General features: G+C 40.7%; 1 long non-coding RNA gene across 4 annotated transcripts; it reads left to right on the top strand.

Moving 5' to 3' along the window:
* The first annotated feature begins 185 nt into the window (after positions 1-185).
* Positions 186-2305, top strand: LOC144458690 (uncharacterized). Of its 4 annotated transcripts, none has more exons than XR_013488073.1 (5): positions 186-307; positions 700-781; positions 953-1172; positions 1906-2057; positions 2166-2305. It is a non-coding gene; the product is annotated as an uncharacterized LOC144458690 (long non-coding RNA). The 4 variants fall into 4 exon arrangements; XR_013488074.1 differs by having other exon boundaries at positions 700-805; XR_013488075.1 differs by having other exon boundaries at positions 700-805; positions 1906-2062; positions 2166-2299.
* The last annotated feature ends 13183 nt before the right edge of the window (positions 2306-15488 follow it).

Below are 15488 nucleotides of genomic sequence, written 5' to 3'. Positions count from 1 at the left end.
GATTGCTTGAGGGTTTTAAAAAAGATTGACCTTCTAATACGGTCTTAAGGTGTCTTTCAGTATCTCCCTCTCACCCCTGCTTTAATCTGATCCCTCCTGTGAGTTAACTGTGTTCAGGTGTGCTGCACTCAGGTGAAGGGGTGTGGCAGGTAGGTGATAAAGGAGCAGGGAATTGTTTGGGGAGGGTTCTTTTGATTTTGTTTGGGAAAAAAGAAGAGGAACACAGGTGGAGTGGAGGCAGCCTGCCTTGGAAGAAGAAAAGTTTTCTACGGACTCATGTTTTTGGTGTTTCCTCGACTGCGTTTGGGTGATGTTTGTCTATACACATCTTGAATAACTGTAATAGAAGCTGTAAACTTTACTCACTGATTTCTTATAGATTATGTACAGAATTATAGTACCTACAGTAAGTACAATGTTTTGAATGAGAAGACAGCCCTGCAGCCCTCAGACAGCGAATGTTAAAAAGGTGAAGAAGATGGAGCTGCAGCCACTGACCAACCCTGTGGAGAGCCTGTCTGCTTGCTTCAAACTGCTCTCCTTAGATGAACAAATACTTGATCTTAAGTCAGTCATGTTGTCTGTTTCAAATCAATACACCCTGCCAGAAGCTATTCTATGAAACTTCTGTGAGGAGTCAGTATATGTCGTCGACTGTAACCTTCATTAGTATATCATTGTTTACATTTAAACATACAGGATGAAGAAAATTTAGGGCCTGAAAACCATTCAAGCTTTGGCACAGCACCACTCAGAGATCCTGAAGACCAAACTCGATGAAGTATGTTTTGTCCTAATTGAGCAGGTATCATATACACTTTCCTCTTGGTATCTGTATTTCTCTGTTTTTGTTTCATGCATTCTTATGTACTAAAATCTGTCTGAGTGTGCACACTGCAGTCTTCACTGATGTTGATTCTTATGATACGGGTGAAAAACCTGTACTCTGCAGTGGCCTGTGCAGCTATGAACACTGTGGCTGAGCTGTACGATCACCTCCAGAGGGCCATAGACCTGGAGGTGGAGGGAACAGGACAGGCCTTGCTTCTGAAACTAGCATCAACTGTGAAAAACGTTCTTCAGCAGCAGCAGGCCAACCTTACACTGGATGCCATGGTGGCAAACTGCAGCCATGATCACATCCTGAGCGCTCTGCTCAGCACAGGGCTGAGGTAAGAGAAGGATTGCTTAATTGTTGAGATCAAAGGGCAGGTAGTGAAGCAGGTAGTGGAGAGTTTCAGATACCTGGGCATTGATGTAGACAGGGCACTGTCCTTCTCTGACCACAACAGCTATATTTACAAAAAGGCTCAACAGCGCTAAGAAAGCTGAGGAATTTTAATGTAAGCAAAAATGTTTTAACTACAATGTCTCATCCTGTTACACCTTTCTTTCTGTTAAAGATAAATCCGAACTGTCAAAAGTCATCAAACATGCAATTAAAATAACAGGCATCACTCAGATCTCATTGACAGATCTCCACACACGCAGTCAAACGGAAAGACAACACCATCATACACGACCCCTCACACCCACTCCACAGTTAATTTCAACTCCTCCGATCTGGTTGCCTTTTACAAGGTACCATCAGCAAGGACAAAGATAGTAAAATCATTCATTCCAACTGCAATTAACATTATCAATAAATCGTAAGGGTTTGACTCACCTATAGCAAGTGTTCTTAGTTTTCTGTGTGTTGCTTTATACTACACTGTTATGTCTTTTATGTCTTTATGTATTTTTTAACCTGTGTCTTATTTATTCTGTGAGCCATGTCAAAGATGAATAAAGTTTTTCTGATTCTGATTTCTATTTCATTTTATCCCCAGAAACCTAAAAATAAGAAATAGGATAGTGAAACAGTCACTTTATTCATTTGTCCCATATGTCTTTGTCCCTCCTCAGCCACTGTTAGTGCAGTTAGAGCTAGCATGTCACAACACCTGCACCAACTGGCTGACTGCCCCGGAGCAGCATGCGTCTTCGCAGCAGGAAGGATGTTTACTGAATGTTTCCTTCTTGCTGGCTCTAGGATGTGTGTAGATGGCGCACCAGATGTGAGGTGGATTATCAGCTTCTATAGATTTGATGTAACATCTTGTAACAGTTTTGTGATTTGTGGCTCATTTTGTGTTTGTCATGGTCTTCATTTTTTCATTTCACAGGCACCGCAGACAAATAGTCCTCCTGGAACTGGCCCACCAGAAGGACTTCCCTGAACCTATGCACAAAGATCGTTCCAGAAAAAGAGACAAGATGTTTAGAGAAGATCTTAAAGGCCAAATAAAAATGCATAATATCTGCAATATTAATATTGGTCGTTATTTGTATTTTCACTGTTGTTTCATTGTCATTTTGTATCCACAAATTTATTGTTTACTGTTTTAGAAAAATGCTTTTTGAGCTCAAATGAACATGCAGTTTATAGAATACTTGATAAATCTCACACACACACACACATGCACACATTTTCACTAAAGTCACAAATGTGTGGAGAACCCTCTTCATTGAGACGTAGATTCATTTAAGTAGTATAACTTATAAGAAAATTTACTTTTATTACAATGTGTCGGGTTCACACTTGTGTAAAACAGTACTTGTATCTGATGAATTGTAGAGAAGCGTTTGACCAGCAGGTGGCAGCAGTGACTTAATTATATTAAACAAAAGTCTCGGCAGGAACTTTGTCTTTAGACTGCATGTCCCAGGTGTGAACATGTCATCCTCTGCTTACCTGTCTGAGGTCATTCGCTGATTGCTGTTGATTCTGTTTACCTGTGTTGAGTGTGGAACATGCCTATGGTCCATTCAGTGTTTCTTCTGATGAAGTGTTTAAGAGCAAAATGCCACAGATTCATTGTTATTTGAAACATTTAACATATTCTAAAAAATTAATTTGCCCTCATACCATTATGACAAATATATAAGAAAAATAATTACATTTAGTTTAAAGTACTGAGATTAAGAAAAAAGTGCAGTTGAGTTATTTTAAAAAATATAGATTCAGGACTTAAACAATAACAATGGCTTTGATGACATTGTGACGTAACGTGGAATCACGGGACTCGTCTTCATTGTCAAACAATCACCAATGAAAATCTATCTGTGACTCAGGCAAAACTATGTTCACAGATGAGAAAATGTATGAAAATATTATTCACATTATATCATTTTATTCTGATGAAATAACACTGACTTGCTAACTTACCATAAGTATTGGATGAATCAACAACACATACAGCTATACATGCAGCCTCTGGGAGTGTGATCACTGACTGGCACTGCTTGGACTCCCCACAGGATCAACAAACTTTCTGTTGCTGCTGATACACGGGTTAGACCCAGTGCTGCTGCTGACCGCCAGCCCGCTGTGATGCCCTGGCACTGGGGTTGCTGGCTTTGTTCTCATTGCTAAAGCCAAGCTGAAGGTCCATCTCTGGAGCTGCGGCCCACTCTCTAGGAGGCAATGTACTGTGTGCAGCTCTATAATGAAATAAAAAAAAAAAATAAAAAAAAAATAGATAATCAATAGGCCTATGTGGTGGTCTGTTGGCATTAGATTACTGTATGCATAGCTTGGTGGCTGGCATGAGCCACTTTTCACAGTAGCACATTAATAAGCTGGATCAATATTGAAATATCATATCACTAAGTCAGGTCTGTACTGGATTACTATGTTGCAAAATGGTGTGCAATAAATGAAAAAATGTGTGTGCTTTAGTACTGTTATTGAGTAAAATTCAGTTTGGAATTGCATACTAACGTACTGCCCAATACTTTACGTTAAGGCTGTGCAATTAATCGGTCAAACGATTTTGAAATTAATGAACTCGAGGGTAAACGAACGCCTAGAGATGTTATTTTGTCTTTTACAGAAGCCGTGCATGCACAATATTGCCCCCTCCCCTCCTCTCCTATATTCACTCCATGAGCCAGTCAAGTAGGTGAACTACTAATAATGTGAGGGGCAGGTGATCGTGGATGATTTCAAAAACAGCGCACGGGAAATGGCAGAGGGAGAGTGAGAGAGGTTGGTCTGTGTGTGTCTGTGTGTGCGCACGTGTCTGTGTGTATGTGTGTGCGCATCAGAACCGAACTCCACCGTGCGCAATACAGAGAGCAGAGGAGAATTGTAAATGCGTGGCCACGTAGAGACAGAAATGACATGCCGTCGTGTAAACAATATAAGTTATCATGTGCGCCGCATAATGGTTTGCATAATCCTGATTTCAATTTTGACCAAAATAATTGCGATTATGATTTTTTCCATAATCGAGCAGCCCTACTTGACATCCATGTAACGATACAATATTGTCAAGCAAAATATCATGATACTGTGCTGTATCATTTTTTTTTACCCCATATATTCCCCCAAGATATTCATGTACTGGATCCCAAGGTGCAGCCGGGGGCAGGAAGGGGTCTGGTTTGGGGACCTGAGAATTGCATCTCTGCTCTTTGCAGATGATGTGGTTCTGTTGACTTCATCACACCTTGACCTATGGCATGCACTGGGGCAGTTTGCAGCGGTCAGGATGAGAGTCAGCACCTCTAAGTCTGAGGCAATGGTTCTCTGCCGGAGAATGGTGGATTGCCCTCTCAGGGCTTGGAGAGGGTCAGTGCCCCAAACAAAGGAGTTCAGGTGTCTTGGGGTCTTCTTCATGAGTGAGGGTAAAATGGAGCGTGAGACAGACAGGTGATTTGGCGCAGCGTCAGTGATGGCGGCATTGTGTTGTTCCGACCGTCACCTATGGTTATAAACTTTAGGTAGTGGCCAAAAGAATGAGATTGCAGATACAAGCTGCCAAAATGAGCTTCCTCTGTAGGGTGGCTTTGCTAAGATGATAAATGAAGATGAGGGTGGGGAGCACAGACATGTGGAGGGGGAATTTTATTTATTTTTCAGTCTCTTTTCTTTTCCTAACTTTACTTTGCTTAATATATCTACTCCTGTGACCCTTCTCCTTCGCCTGCTCCTCTTGTTCAACACATTTCCCCCTTTTTACTGCTTCATCAACACACACACACACACACACACACACACACACACACACACACAAATTTTACACCTGTCTTGTCTCCCACATAGTGTTGTCCTTGTCATGTCTTTCACTTGTTTTGTGCCTCCATCACATTAAGAATCAAAAACAAACCAACTACAGGACTTCTGTTCTGAAACAGACCCAGGCACTCAGGCTTCATTATATGCTGAATATGTAACTACGCACACAAAGGTCAAAGGTCACTTTAAAGGCAGAAAGAATAGTATTAATAAAGTGACATTAGTTATTAGTGTCAGTTTCCCTCTGACCACTGGGTGGCAGCAGAATCACAGAGCTCTGCTGACTGATACACCTGCAGACACCACAGACAGGTGACAAGGACGGACAGATGCATGTAGGAGTCCAGCTGCACTTTTTAACAGGGAGATATACATTATTTAGAGATGTCACAAAGAGCCTCACAGTTAGAAAAGCTGCAGGACAGTCAAGTCAAACTCAAACTAAGAGCCTAATCACATAAAAACAGAGGAAGAGAGACTTTGTACTTCTAATCAACCAGTTAGATTTGACATAAAAAAGCAATAGTATGCAAATTATCTTAAGTTGGCTCCCAATTGACGAACTACATCATTAAAATGCTATTAGATGTATTCGTTATTGCTAAAAACAGAATAATATATTATTCTTCATTAATATATCACTGTGAAAGAAGCCCTCTTGCGTAATGAGCACTTACTGTCAATACTTAAAGACTTTGTCACAGATTTTATTTTAGCCAATGACTAAATGCAAGAACTGGTTCTTTACAAAGGTGTACTCTGAGGTAAATTTATTATGTTGCTTTGGTGCATCTTTTATTGATAAGCCTTTCAAGGCCTTGGTTTACAGGTTTAACTGTAAAAATGTTCTCAAGTTCTGCATTTGCCGTTGCCATCTTGGTTTTTTGGAGCAAGAAGTGACCATATTTGGGTGAGAGGCTGGTGCTGAGGAGTGAGGGGTGGATTGGACAAAGAAGTTGAGGACAGTATCAGCAGACAGCCTGTCACTCAAAGCGGCCACGCCCTTGATTATGTGTGACTTTAAGCCTTAATAAAATGTAAACCCTTGTGTTATAAGGACTCCTGACTTTGACTTTGACTTATAACAAACTTCACCCCCCGTACAGTTGACATGAAAGGGGAAATTAACTATTAAGCCCCAAACTATTTTTTGCACCAGGTAGTAAACATGTTTATTTTTGTTGTAAAGTTGGGTTTTTAAACATGGGGGTTTATGGGGATTGACTGGCCTCTGGAGCCAGCCTCAAGTGGCCATTCGGTGGCCATGCAGTTTTTGATGCTCCATGCTGGCTTAATTTTTGGAGGTTGCCACTTGGTTTACAGTTATTTTAAAACAGCTAAGGGGTGTCGGTAGGCACAATGTGGAGTGCCAAAACCCCCATAGGGAGGTATAATTTTTCATCCCAGCACTTCACAAAAGAAGCGCTTACAGCACTTTTTTTGGGGGGGTGCTGCAGCACCAGCAACTTTACCTTCTGCATCCAAAGAAACATCTCTAAATCATCTAAATAATTTTCCACTCAAGAACAGTTAAAATGACTTTGGTGATCATGCCATCACCAGGTCATCATTTTAATGTGTCCAACAGACACAGCCTCAGCTGTACTTTGTGCTTGTAAACCTGTCAACTCTGCAGGCTTGTTTGACAGATCTAATAAAGTCATTTGAAGGATTTTTAAAAATGCAGCAGCTCAGCAGGGATCACGATGACAGATGGGCGTGTTTTGATTGACTGGAGTTTGGCAGCTGAGCAGAGAGATAATGAAAGTGGTCCGTCTGGTCAGAAATCTGCTGATACTGCTGCTACAGAGCTCATGCATCTCACTTTATTACTTTTAACACACATTAGTCCCAGCTTTTCAATTCAAATAAATTCAGTTACTCAAAGACCAACAACTTTTATGTGAGGTCAGTGAGAAAAAAAACTGGCAAAAATTGAATTGAGTTTTTTGGAAAGATGCCATTTACTGAAAATGAACTGCTGCTCTTAAATAAGAATAATCAATTTCACGCATCACATGAATTGTCATGTTGAAACAGGAACAGACAAAAACAAACTGTTGATACAGTTCAATTCAATGTCATTTATCTCTGTGAGGATAACTATATACACAGCCCAGTCGTCAGAAGAAAATGTTGGCATTGTACATTTCTGCAAACCACGAATACGTATTTGCACATGAAATAATATCATATCAGTGTTTCTTAAGTAGCGTAACATATGATATCATCTCAAGCTTTTGGAGGCCCCCCTCCCATTGAAGCTCTGGATAATCAGTCCCACTATTCCCCCTGCCATGATGCCCATGGGTGGAAGGGACAGTGGGTGATGTGTCATATAGGTGAGATGCCTGCTAGCCCGTAGACTACTGCTTGAGACAAACAAACAACAAAACTGTTTTTTATATGGCAACCCATCATGACATTTCAAGCAGTGTTTGTGGCACAGAACAGGCCTACTGGGCACAGCCCAGGGGCTCAAAGTGTTAGGGGGGCCTCCCTGGCCTTCATTTGCAAAATGTCAAATGTCAAATCAAAAAGCACCGACCAGGAAGAGAATGAAAAAGGCCGTTAAAAGACACAAAATGACAAAAAGACACAAAATTACCTTAAAAAGACACAAAACAACCACAAGGAGACATAAAATGACCACAAGGAGACAAACTCACAAAAATGCATAACGACTACAAAGAGATGCGAAACTGCCACAAATTCTGTGTTTCTTTCTCCTGTATAGGAGATTTGGTGGGGCCTTTTGCCATGGGCGGATTATGAAAGAATGGGCCCCTGGGCACAGATATACAAAGGGCCCCACCACCTCTTCTACATAGAACACCCAGACTTTGTGGTGGTTTTGCCCCTTTTTCTAGTTATTTTGTGTCTGTTTGAGTGCATGTTGAGTCTCTCCCCGACCAGGAGGATTTGATTTGAGTGACATTTTGTAGGTGAAGTCCAGGGGGGGCTCTGACACTTTGGGCCCTTGGATCTGTGCCCAATAAGCCCATTCTGTAACCCATTCATGCTTTTTGTATATCTGTGCGCGGGGATCCACTGTCTCATAATCTGTCCATATTTAGCGGCATAGCATTGTGTTTCCCAGCAGAGTTTGTGCCACCAAACCAGGGTGTTCTTCCCTGACCCATCACTGCTTTCCCAGCGGCTTTTGTGTCACCAAATGTGGATGTTTAAGGGCAAAACATGATACTTTCCTGACCATAACCAAGGGTTTTTTTGTGCCTAAACCTAACCACACTTTAACCACAACATTATTGAGAAACTAAAGTTTCAGTGAATCTGCCACGAAATAATGTACAAATCTAACGTACATGTGCTTGAAAAAATGTAGACATTTTTTCTGGTGACTGTGAGCTCTGCCGCATCTTGCCACCCAAATCAATAGATACTTCACAAAGAAAAGTAAGAAAACATTTTGTTAATCACAAAGCTAAAAACATCCAGTGGCTATAAGATTACAAGGTTGCATGTGGAATTGGTAATAAAAGGAACTGAGGGGATAAAGGAGATAAAGGACTTGAGCTTCTTCAATAATTCCCTCCCAACAGTAGAGGTAACTTTAGCCTCATTAGCAAGGTGACAAAAAGCAGTGGTAGAAGAAGCACAGTGTACAAATTCTCTGTTGCAAGAAAAAAGTCCTGTATTCAAACTCTTCCTTATGTATTAGCATGTTAGGTTAATCATTACCAAACACACAGCGCATTGTTATTATAGAAATATAAGCCTACATTATAGCAGCTTTAACTTATGAAGTGATATAACATGTGTAAATATAAAATGTATATACATATGACATTATGTGTGTAGGTTACTGGGTCTGGAAGCTGTTATGCAACCAAATACTGGGAGAGGGTGTGTTCCTGTGTGTGTTCATGCATGTACAGCCCTGACAGTGTGTTAGCGCAGGTATTTCCCATATGCCTGTTCTAACAGAGCCCTCAGTATGTGAAGTATGGAGAGTAAAAACAACAAACAGAAACACACACCATCATCCTCATCATGCAGTTATTATTCTCTAATCTCTCCACTGATCCAACCAAGCCTGTTGCCGTGCGACAAGACAAGGCCTTTGATGAAGTGACACCGCCTGGCCCTGGACCAAACACAACATGAACCACTTCAGCCTCTTTCCCGCAGACATTTATCTAGATTACTCAAGCACAAAAGTGTTTTCGGTTCAGTAAGGACACACATGCAGAAACAGATCCAGTTAATACATGCTTGTAATTATTGTTGGCAACCTGTTGGGCTCTCTACTGAAGAACATGTTTACTGCTCCACAATTAACAGCTTTCATGTATGGTTAGGTTGAGAAAGAGGCTGTTTCGCTGGTTTCACTAAATTGTGGTAAAAAGATAAGCAGAGTTTGGTGTAAAAATGCCAATTTTTTGCATTTTCTGATAAACTACTGCTCTCATTTTAATGAAAATAATCAATGAATGCGATGAATGTTCATCGCTATCTGTATTTAATGAAAGATTCCTACACATTTTGTACTGTTAAAATAGTAACGTGCAGCCTCGGTGGTGTTTGGAGAGCCTTCGGGGCCAATGTCATGCTGAAATAGGAGTAGACAAACACGAACTGTTGACACAGTGGGAAGAGCAAAGTCGTCTAACATATCAATGTATGCCGAAGCATTAAGATTAAAAACACAGACTCAGACAATGGAACATTAACAGAGGTGTCCACATACTCTTGGCCATGTAGCATACCACTTACACCATCTAAATTTACACACACACACACACACACACACACACACACACACACACACACACACACACACACAGGACTGAATCATGTTTTAAGAACATAGACAGATTTCATTAAAAATCATTAAAACCTGAATAGAGTTTAGTGAAAAGACACCAACTTCTGAAACAAAGCATCTTTAACATTTTTGTTGACTTTTGCAATATGTTCGCAGTCTGCAGAAAACCTCCACCATGTCATCAGTAGAAGAAAGCAGATGAACACACTAGTGTGTATTTCATTAACACTCAGTAAAACACACAGAGGTAAGTGGAAGAACTGGATTATGTTGGCACAAACAATTTGTTGAATTGACAAGACAGATTCATCAGAGAGCTGAAACTTGGCAGCAGATGAAAAGAAACTGTTATTGAACTCAGGTGTACCAGTCTTATATTAAAAAATTATGACATGTACTGTAACAACTGTAATTACAATAATTAAAATCAATAATAACAAGGTCAGCATAATACATACTGTTTGGCATCATGACTAAATGTAATTCAAGACTTAACACTTTCTCTGATGGGAGCAAACTTTAAAGGTCCAGTGTGTAGGATTTGGGGGGAAATATTGGCAGAAATGGGCCATAATAAGTATGCTTTTTTTTTAAGTGTATTATCATCTGAAAGTAAGAATCATGTTTTCCTGACCTTAGAATGAGACATTTATATTTACATAGGGAGCGGGTCCTCTTCCATAGCAGTTGGGAGAAATGATCCTTAAGGGATTTCAACCAGAATGGGATCGATTGGTTAAGGTTAGCTACAAAATCCTGGTTTGGGTTAAAATGAATAGATTTCTGTCAGAAAGGAAAGGAAGGAAAACTTTTTCCCATGTGTTCATCAGCCCAGCCCATCAGCCCCAGAACTGACAAACTAAACACTGGCTCTAGATAGGACCATTCACACCTTTGTGTTGGCCACAGTAGTTGGCAGCCCCTTCACGTTAAGCAGTGTTGGATGAATTTTTTAATATGGAACAGCATCATTCAGTGATTTTACCACTTTAAATAACTGGGTTTTGGAGAGGGAGAGACCTCAGTGGATAATTCAGTAATTAATTCCAAGTGAAACCCCCCAGAATGTCTGCATCTTCAGTTATCAGAAAAAAAAAGATAAGCACACATTGGCAGGTGCTGGGCTAGCGGCCTGTCTCTGCCATGCCAAACTGCATAGGAGAAACACTGATTCGTAACATAAAACTGCTTTATTACATGTTTTTACTGGTTTTAATCACCAGGTCCATTTGTTTCGGAGAGGCAGAGACCTCTGCAGATAATTCGGCTCCTAGTAAAAACCTCCTTAACAATCAGGACTAAAGGAATTCAAACCGGGAGAAGATTCAGCTGGATGTAATCTGCAATCCTCACCACCAGGTGCCACTATATCCCGTCAAAATCTTCCACACTGCTTCTTTCCACTTACCCCCACTGTACATAAATGAAGCCAAAATATCCCAAATACGGCCACTGCCATCTTGCACTGATGATGTCATTTGGAGCCTGCGCAGTGGCGACCTCCGTTAATGTCAAGTTCCTGCCCTAACACCTGTCAGACCAATCGCAAGCAGCACAACTGATTGTGGCACCAACTGGCTCACACAACTGTCAATCATGACAAGAAGCCTTATTTTTATAGTTAAAACAAAACCTGTCAGAAAAACAAACACATGAACATACAGCAGTGTGATAAAAACTACCTCAAATGACAGAATCCATCTTTGGGAAAAATGTAATTGATATGTACTATGAGTTTTTAGTTTGGCCCATATACCATCCACTAACATGGAGGAAGAAGGGTTTATGAGCTATACTGCAGCTGGTCACCAGAGGACTATCGAGATGTTTTGGCTTCACTTTTGGGAAGTTGTCATGTCATCCATTTTTTTTTATACGGTCTATGTTGAGGATACACATTAGGACTGTATCTCTGATTATGCATCTCACTTGTAAAGACTGTTGGGACCAAGTTGATCTGTTTCAAGAACACAGCTGGTGTTCGCCTGGGATATACATGCTTGTTTCCCTCCAGAGCTCCACTGGTTAGGACCAGACGGAAATACCAAACTGTTGTAGTGCTGCTTATCCTAGTCATTGCACCACCATCGTCTAAACCACATACAGGACCTGACTCAGGTTTCACAGTCCCGTGCTCTGTGTGCCCACCTCCCTGAAATGCAGCAAAGTACACAAGTGTAGAGCTTTTTTAGTTCAAAGCAAACATTGGCTCTGAAGATAAGATAGAACTTTATTATTGCAGAGGAAACTGCTGTGCAGCAGTTGCAATATGGAAGTGTGAAAATTCAAGAGTGCAATACACAGAAAGACTAAAATAACATAACAGTAAGGTGCAAGATATAAAAACTAGATAACAAATAAGCTGCAAATGAGGTGAAAACCAGAATGTATGATAATTATAGTAAGGTATAGAAACTCATGTAACTCATAATTCAGTCAGCGTAAATCTGCCAGTGATTCTGACTGACACGAGAATGAGACACCTGGTAGACTGCATACCATTAAGGCACTGAAGGACCTCAGAGGACATTTCAAAAGTTCCAAAGACTCACATTCTGAAACTGTTTTGGCACAAACAAGTCCGTTAGAAGCTTTAGTTTTGTCTAGTTTCAATTTTTAATTGTAAAAAAAAGGCCACTTTATCGACCACCATGACTGACAGGAATCAAACTCAGACCTGCACTCTGCCTGAGGCCAGTGGAAAGTAGCCATAGGTGAGCCTCATGTTGACATTTCCCTTTATGGTAAAAAGTTGGAGCTGGAGGTCTGAAACAGAGGAGTGGGCATGTTGGAACAAAACACAGTTTATCTGATCGAGGTCAACAGTCGACTGTGAAAGCATCCTGCAGCAGGACAGAAACATGCATGTAGTCCAGTTCTCAGACGTATTCTTTAGTTTTCTTCAGCTTCATTTTAATTTCACTGGTTTAATGTTAATTGTGTGAAAACATGAATATTTTAAGTTTGAAATACCGATGTGTGTCACAACAAAACTTAAGGGATTATGCTGTTTAAATGCATTTATGTATCTGCAAAGCTGCATCAAAGTGATGTTATAAAAGAAACAACTGAATAAAAAGAAACTTTACTTCACAGATGGAGTATCGGTTTCCATGTGAAGTGCTGAAGGAGTGTTTGACAAGCAGTGACAGTTAAGTGAATGATTGATAGACCGATGGAAGGGATAAAGAGAGAAGATTTATGAGAACAGAGCGCAGAGGTTATTCAAGGAAAGAATCCAGGCGCTGTCACACCCTGAAGGGGAGGAGGCAGAGTCACCCTCTTTATTATACAAGTCAGGTTGTACTTTTTTCTGTCATTTTTTCAAGATTGTTACCTATTCTGAGGAACCTCAACAGAAACCTGCTGCTGTACTGTAATTACCAGCTGTGACAATGTCACAATGGCTGGTATTGTTTTCACCTTGTCAGTCTGTGTGTGTCGTTGTGCCAAAAAATGGTCCTGGTGACACCCAGCACCGAAGTTCTACATATATCTTGAGAAGTCATTTGACTTGAAAGTGTGCTATATAAATGTAATTTATTATTATTATTATTAAAATATGATGCATTATATTAAACTATCCAACAGTATAAAAAGCAATGAAGATGACCCTAATTTCAACCAGCCACAACACCAAATGCTGCTAACACAGTAATGCAATATGTAATAATAATCTACTATGTCATACTGTCAGCTGCCTAATAAGCACTTTCAATTTAAAGGGATAGTTCAGATGTTTTGAAATGGGGTTGCATAAAGAACTTATCCATAGTCAATGTAATACTTACAGTAGATAGCAGTCAACGTGCCCCCAGTTTGAAAAAGTGGGCAGGACTACCAACACATTCTCACTCTGACATTGTCACATACTGACGTTTGGTCATGGACTATCCATGTGCAGATACGACGTGCAAGGTAACCTGGGTGCGTTGCTTGTTGACGTTTTGGGACACCTGCCCACCCTACATGGACTTTTGCCACCCTAACTTTCGTTCTTGTCCTGCTGCGTTTCCCCCTGATGCCATGGAGTGCCATTAAACTAGAATGGCAAACGGCTGTGTATCCTGCCAACGTTAAAGGACGACTTTTTTTTTGTCAGTGTATGATGCTGCAAGTCACTGCCCCAGCACCAAATTTCAATGGCTTCTGAGTGAGACCTGGTTGGGACTACTGTCACAGAGGCTAAGCAATATACTGCTATGGATGGGGTCTGCAATAAAACATATTTTAGCCATCCAAAAAAAGTTTCACCTAAAGCAGTTATGTCCAAAGTCTGGCTCGGGGCCAATTGTGGCCTGCAGACCTATTTTAAATGGCCCTCGGCTTGTGTTTTAAAATATGGCAAGACTATCATACAGTTTGTAGACATGCACCAGAACTACGCAGGCAGAGCTAATGTGTTTTCATGGACAGATATTTTCTGCTAGGAATACCAGAATAAAGGGAGAGCATATTAAAAGAGCCAGTCAGCGCCTGCTTTTAACCAGGAAGCTGAAGAGCTTTGGTGTTAGCCAGCACATCCATACTTGAAATAGCATACAGAAACCTGGTTGAAGGCATTTTATCATTTAACTTTCAAGCATGGTATGGCAACTTCAGTGCAAGGAGCAAAAACAAGCTCTCCAAGATTGTTAACATTGCAGGGAAGATGATTGGCAAGTCACATAAACAACTCAGCAATATATTTGACAGTGCTGTATGCAAAAAGGCCAAACATTATTGATGATGCTGATGGACACCCTTCACCTAAAACAATCAATATCACTTTAAGCATACGCTATATTGAGAGTTTTTTCACTGCTTTACCTTTCCACCAGACAACATTTCTGATGGGGAATTGAAGCTGTTATATTGCTTTGATTCAGACCATTTATTAATTTAAATTTGCTGAATACAGCAGCTGCTGGTCTACCACTAGCTCCAGCAGTTATTTTGTTTGTGTTATTTTGTGACTTTGGCGTTGAAAAGGGTTAGTTTGAATTCACCGATGTCACACAATAACACAAATGAAAAAACTGATTGAAGGAGCTGTTGATCAGCAGCTCCTTTGTTCAGCCAGCCAAAGTTACTGTTTTTGTCAATGGAGTCTGGTGGCTTTGACAACAGCATAGATGTGGAACTGAAGCTGAAGCTCCTGCCCTTTCTCCAAACTTTGGGTGGACTGACAGGCATTTACTGTAGGTAATGCACTGACTATGGATAAATACATCATACAGTGCCACTTCAGGATATCTGAATCATCCCTTTAAGTAAGTAAGTCAGTCAGAGTTGGCAGGCACATTTCATCCACTTTATCCATTAACACCGGGGCCCCCCAAGGGTGTGTGCTCAGTCCACTTCTCTTTACACTCTTCACACATGACTGCTCTCCCTCCTTTCCATCAAATTACATAATTAAATTCGCTGACGGCACGACAGTGCTTGGCCTCATTACTCACAGTGATGAGGATGCATACAGGAGGGAGGTTGATCAACTAGCAGCATGGTGCAATAATCACAACCTGGTTCCTAACATAAAAAAGACAAAGGGAATAATAGTGGACTTACGCAAAACTGGACAGCTCAGCCACTTTCCACTCTTCATTGGTAATGAGGAGGTGGAGAGGCTCTCAAGTTTTAAATTCCTGGGTCTGA

The sequence above is a fragment of the Epinephelus lanceolatus genome, chromosome 18 (assembly GCF_041903045.1).
Source record: "Epinephelus lanceolatus isolate andai-2023 chromosome 18, ASM4190304v1, whole genome shotgun sequence".
NCBI lineage: Eukaryota > Metazoa > Chordata > Actinopteri > Perciformes > Serranidae > Epinephelus > Epinephelus lanceolatus.
This window is presented reverse-complemented; position numbering and strand designations above follow the sequence as displayed.